The following is a 6,000-nucleotide window of genomic DNA, read 5'->3' as shown; positions in this document are numbered from 1 at the left end:
AGAATTGGTGCTCTTGTACGAAGAGGAAGAGACACCAAGGGTATGGGAGCACAGAAAAAAAGGCCATATGAGTACAAAGTGAGAATATAGTTATCTGAAAGCCTGGGAGAGAGACCTCGGAAGAAATCAACCCTGCTGGGACCTTGATCTTGGACTTCCAGCTTCCAGAACCATGAGAAGTAAATGTCAGTTATTTAAGCCATCTGGTCTGTGGCATTTGGTCATGACAGTTCAGGTTGGCAAATACAGGATCAGAGACCTCAGCACCTGACTATGCCCCTGCACCATGGCAGTACAGAATATAGGAAGGAGGGAGGGAGCACCAGCACCCATGAGAAGCTTAGTGGGATACCCTCTCCAGATGCAGGTTCATAGCAGGAGATGCAGAGATGGTTCTGGGCTCTTTGGTGTGATGTTGATGATGCAGGAATACCAGAGCAGCCTGGAGGATGGCAGGAGACCACAGGAACTTGTGGGGATTAAAACTCTCGCAAAGGGCAGCAAGACTGGGGAGGCCACAGGATCATGGTGGCAGGCAGGACTCCGGGCATGGGACGTCAACTGTGGTATTCCCAGAAGATTCCCTTCACTCCATCAACTCTCCAGATCCTGGTTATCCCAGCAGTTCTTGGATGCTTTTTTGATCTGGCATTTTTGTTTTGCACAGTAGGAATGTTGGTCTGTCACTTGTAGTATTGCTAGAAGTGGAAGTCAAGAGACAAATGTTTCTAAATATATGAATCAAAAAGGAAAAAATAGTAGAAGGGGAACCTAGGCATGAACACTTTGGGTATTAAGAAACTATAGGAACTCAAATGGCCTTTCTGCATGAGAGTTCATAGTTCTCTGTACACCTTAATCCAAATTCCTGAGAGACATATATTTTGACCAGTTACATGAAATAGATAGCTTTTAATAATGAGGGTGCGTGGCATAATGGAACCAGCAAAAGCTTCTGCACAAAGGTAGTCTAAGTTCTCATCCCTGGACCAACCTAGGGACTTCTCTTGACATTGCTGAGCCACAGGTTTTCCCACTTTCACAGTGCTTGCTCTATTAACATTTATGTCCCAAAGCAGGATCCATAGCTCCTGGTGTATGTGACATACTTGATAGACACGATTTTTCTCAATTCTGCTCAAGGGTTTCAGTGCCCTCTGTGGCCACTCATTGACGTGAGCTTCCTCATACTTTTTCCTTTCTGCTGTTACATTTCTCAAGGGAACAGGCAGTTCTGATATTTCTTCTCCTTGTATTACGACTGAATATTATTTATTATTGAGATTTATAAGCCAAACCCTTTTGCAATAAAGTCACTTCAGGGCACACACACAAGGTTAAAAGCTTTAGGTCAAATACACAGAACTATAAAAATAAACAGCTCAAGAACACAGTAGAAATATTATTTAAAGGAAAGTGGTGACTGCAACATAGTGGCCCTTTCAGTGAAAGTCATTTGAAAAGATACAAAGATGAACGACTCTCCTGAAGCTTTCCAGTTGTTTAATTAAGGAATTGGAAAAACTCACCCACCCCTCAGAATTTGCTTCAAAATTTCACTTAAGCCAAATAGGGCAGACAGCCAGACCTTACTCAGTGCAAATGTTCATTGATGTTTCTCAAGACAGAGACAAGAGAGAAAATTCACACACCCAGAAATCCAGGAGCAAACTTCCCTCAGGTATTCCAGAAAAGTTAGTGTCCCAGTTTCAGTGTCATCTGAAAAGAAACTGAGTGGAGAAGCCTGTGGAATCTTTCTTGGCCTCTCAGATAGTTCAGACCACTCTCTTCTATGCACCTTCTGTTTCTACATAGACTTTCGCACAAAATTTAAAAGACTTGATTTGATTTTCTGTTTACATATCTGTGTCCTTCACGAGCTCTGAGCTTCTTACAGAAGAGTCTTGCCTGTATTGTATCTCTATGCGCAGTTCTTGGCACTTGTCATCCTCCATAAATATTTATTACACAAATGAACCAATGATGACTGGATATGGACACTTTTCCACCGGAGTCACTTTTTGCAGAGTTAAAAATTATTAGGTAGGATGTCTGTGTTTCAACAACCTGTGAAGCTTTGAAAACAGGAACTAGCTCAGGAGGGCTGAGGCCAAACTGTGGTTGTTTGCATTTTAGCTCAACCAAGTGTCAGTGCTCCATTGCAAGAGCTGAAAGAAAGAGTGCAGAGCTTCACCTGAGAATGATCCAGAAGCAGCCCATAAGAAACCAGGTGCCCTGAATCGTCACATTATTCTGGGACCCAAGTCCTATGGTACCCTGGGTTTCAGCTTTCCCACCTTCCGCTGATTAATCTGTAAGTTCCAGGATACTCATTCAACAAAGGGTCATTCATGGGTTCTTGCAGGGTGGAGAGACTGTAAAAGTGTAAAAGTGTCCCCTCTGGAGGGAAGCAGGACCTCTTCCCTTCGGAATCAGGGTGGTTAACAGCAGACCTTATGCGGCCCACTGCCTGAATTTCAGCTTTAGATTTCCTAGCTGATGATCTTGGGTAAGTCGCTCTGTGCCTCAGTTTCTGCATATGTAAAACAGGGGCACTTTTATTATCCCTCACAGGCTTGTTATAGATATTAAGTAAATTAATATGTGCCAGCACTTAGATCATTGCCTAGTGCATAAGTGCTTTATAAATATTTGCTTTTATTGTTATATCTGAACCTATTTTCTAATAGTTTTCTTCTCATTATCATGACAGTATAGCAATAACACTATAATCATTGTAAAGCTACCACACATTTTAGAATCCCCTTTGGTCAGTTGCTGGGTAATCAATATGCTATATATTGATTAATGATGTTGGTGTCACTATTTCTATTTTGCAGGTAAGGAAAAGTCTCAGTATAAAAAGGTAAGTTACGTAAGGCCACAGTAGGAGGAGAAATGGACTGTGAGCTCAAGCCTTTCTAATGCAAGCCTTTCTGCCATCATTCACTGCTTCTCTATTTTTTCGTATTTTCTTCCACATCTCTAGTGATTTGTCACTGCAGCTCATGAGCGTTAATTTTTAGCTGATGATAGGCCTAAACCCATTCCTTGACCTATCAACTGCTTCAAGGCTCTGACAGAGCTATCTAGTCCCTTCTCGTAAATTCCTCACTGGCCCTGCCCAGAGTCATAAGGGAAAGGCCTGGGTGAATTTTTCTGCAAGAGAGTACATTACAACAAAACGTTTGCTCTTGAAAAACATTAGAGCAAACGTCGGGGTAGCATGATATAGTGTAAATGAGCTACAGAGGACAGACTGCAGTGTATCATGGGGTGTCAACACACACTGGGCTCCAGTTTAGCCATGATATTGACCAACTTGGCATAAACAGTTGACAGCTGCTTTTCCTTCTTGGGTGTTGGTGTCTCCATATGTAATTGGATTTATGAGATGCAAGTATTTGCAGCTCTAACATTTAAGATATTGTTGTCACTTCATTCCTTTATTCTAGACTGATACTGTCCAATAGAATTTTCTATAAGGATGGCTATGTTCACTCTTTAATACAGCACCCAACAGCCTCGTGGAGCTCTTGAGAAACTGAAGTGTGTAGCACAACTAAGGAACTGAAGTTTCATTTTATTGAATTTTAATTAGTTAAAATTTAAATAGCCACATGGAGTTAGTTCTACCATAAGGAATAGCACAGTAGTCTAGACATTTGTTGAAATTGAGGAGTATTCTCTATTCAAGACATTGATTTAAGCATGAGTCATAGGAGTATTAAAAAAATAAAGAACTCTCTCCTCAAGGATGATGAAGTCTATGACAGAGCAGTTAAGTGCAGAATCATGGAAGTGAATGTTCATCTGAGTGCTCTTTCCGCTCCCACTTCATCCCTAAAACTCCTCTCCAGAATCCAATATTTATTTTACCTTTTTTTATCAAGAGAGTTGCTTTTTTTCTGTCATTCGAAAGCACATTATTTAGCATTAATTAATTGTGCATGCACAATTAATCTTGCAGGGTGGAGAGACTGTAAAAGTATAAAAGTGTCCCCTCTAGAGGGACACTAGTCTAGCAGGTCTCATTAAGGTAGGGATTTCTGAATGATTTCTATACTGCTACAGTTGTAACATCTAGAAAAGCACTGGCATTTAGTAGGAGTTTATTGTTTTGTTAGATTAATGAATTAATTCAATACACTTAACTGAAAATTTACTGTAGGCTAGGCATTGTACAGGCAGTAGGGACACAGAAGTTAAGAAAGACATATATGGAGCTTCCACACGGAGCATGGGAGAATCCAAGAAATCAAGTGTTACTAAGTGTTATCCTGCTAGCAAATCCTAAGAGCCATCCTCCCGCTTCAGAGAGGAATATGGACATGTTAACAGCTGCTGTTATCATAGGGATAAATACAAGGTACTCCGTGAGCAGAGTGGGGTGTCTAGAGTACTTTGTATGTTGCACATATTATATTGAATTTGAGATTACTTCTTTACATATATGCTTTCCGTAGACAGTGAGCTATGGAAAGCCAGGACAATTGCTAGTCTTCTTTGTGACCCTAGCAACTGGCACACTGCATGTCATGGAATAGGGTGATTGATATCTATTTGTTGATTGTGTTAGTGATAAAAAAAAAAAACTAACATATGGGTACTGAAGATGTGGACAAGTGTTTTGAAACTTTAGAGAATAAGATGCTACTTTTGGTATAGGGGAATGTAACTGGTTGATTGATGGCCCCAAAATGATACATCTACGTCTTAATCCCTGGAACCTGTGAACATTACCTTATGTGGTAAACAGATAAATGTTACCTTATTTAGAAAGAGACTCTTTGGAGATGTAATTAAGTTAGAGATCTTGCAAGGAGGAGCTTATCCTGGATTATCCAGCTGGGCTGTAAATGCAATCAGATGCATTTTGTAAATGTCCTATAGAGGAGAAGACATGCAGACAGATGAGGTGGATGCAATGTGACCAAGGAGTCAGAGACTGGAGAAATGGAGACAGGCGGTGGTCAACTATGTGTCAACTTGGCTGGGTCATACTGCTCAGCTATTTGGTCATACAGTTTTTGGATGTTTCCGTGTGGGTGACTTTTTTGGATGAGATTAACATTTAGATCAGTGGATATCAAATAAAGCAGATTCCCTCCGTAATTATGGAATCAGTTTAGATCAATGGATATCAAAATAAAGCAGATTCCCTCCATAATTGTGGGTGAGCCTCATTTAATCAGCTGAATCCTTACTAGAACAAAAGACTGACCTCTCCTGAGCAAGAGGAAACTTTGCTGGTATGGTGCTTTCAGACTGGAATTGTAACTCTTTGCTGAGTCTCCAGCCTGATGACCTATCCTGAAGATTTTGGACTTACTAACATCCATAATCATGAAGCCAATTCCTTAAAATAAATGTCTCTACTTTTTTTTTCTGTGTCTGTCTCTGCCTATCTATCATCCATTTATCTATCTATCTATCTATCTATCTAGATCTATATCATCTTCAACACACTCTTTTTATCTATCTGTCTGTCTATTTATCAACACTGGTTGAAGAACCTGGGTTTGCACTGCATCGATGCTTAAGTCTACTTATATGCAGATTTTTTTTTCAACAAATAGAACAATTGTTGGAGATGTATAACAATGTGAAAAAGTTTACAGACAAATTGCATAGCCTAAAAGTATCAAAAAAGTTAAGCAAAAGTTAGGTATGTCATGAATGCATAAAATACATGTAGATAACTAGTTTATTTGTTAACTCACTATTTATGTTGTTGGTAAGGCTTCCAGTCAACAGGCTATTACTAGTTAGGTTTTGGGGCAGTCAAAAAGTTATCTGAGGATTTTCAACTGTGAGAAGGGTCAGAGCCTCTAACCCCTGTGTTGTTCAAGGGCGACTGGGATATATAAACACAGTCTATCGGTTCTGCTTCTCTGGAGAAGCCTGACTAATACAGGCCACAAGCCAGAAGAATGTAGTCAACAAGAAGCTAGAAGAGGCAAGAAAGGGAATCTTCCCTAGAGCCTTTAGAGGGAACAC

Source organism: Trachypithecus francoisi, unplaced genomic scaffold (genome assembly GCF_009764315.1).
Source record: "Trachypithecus francoisi isolate TF-2019V2 unplaced genomic scaffold, Tfra_2.0 Lachesis_group17, whole genome shotgun sequence".
Taxonomy (NCBI): domain Eukaryota; kingdom Metazoa; phylum Chordata; class Mammalia; order Primates; family Cercopithecidae; genus Trachypithecus; species Trachypithecus francoisi.
The sequence above is the reverse complement of the archived record's forward strand: the minus strand, read 5'-3'. Positions refer to the sequence as shown.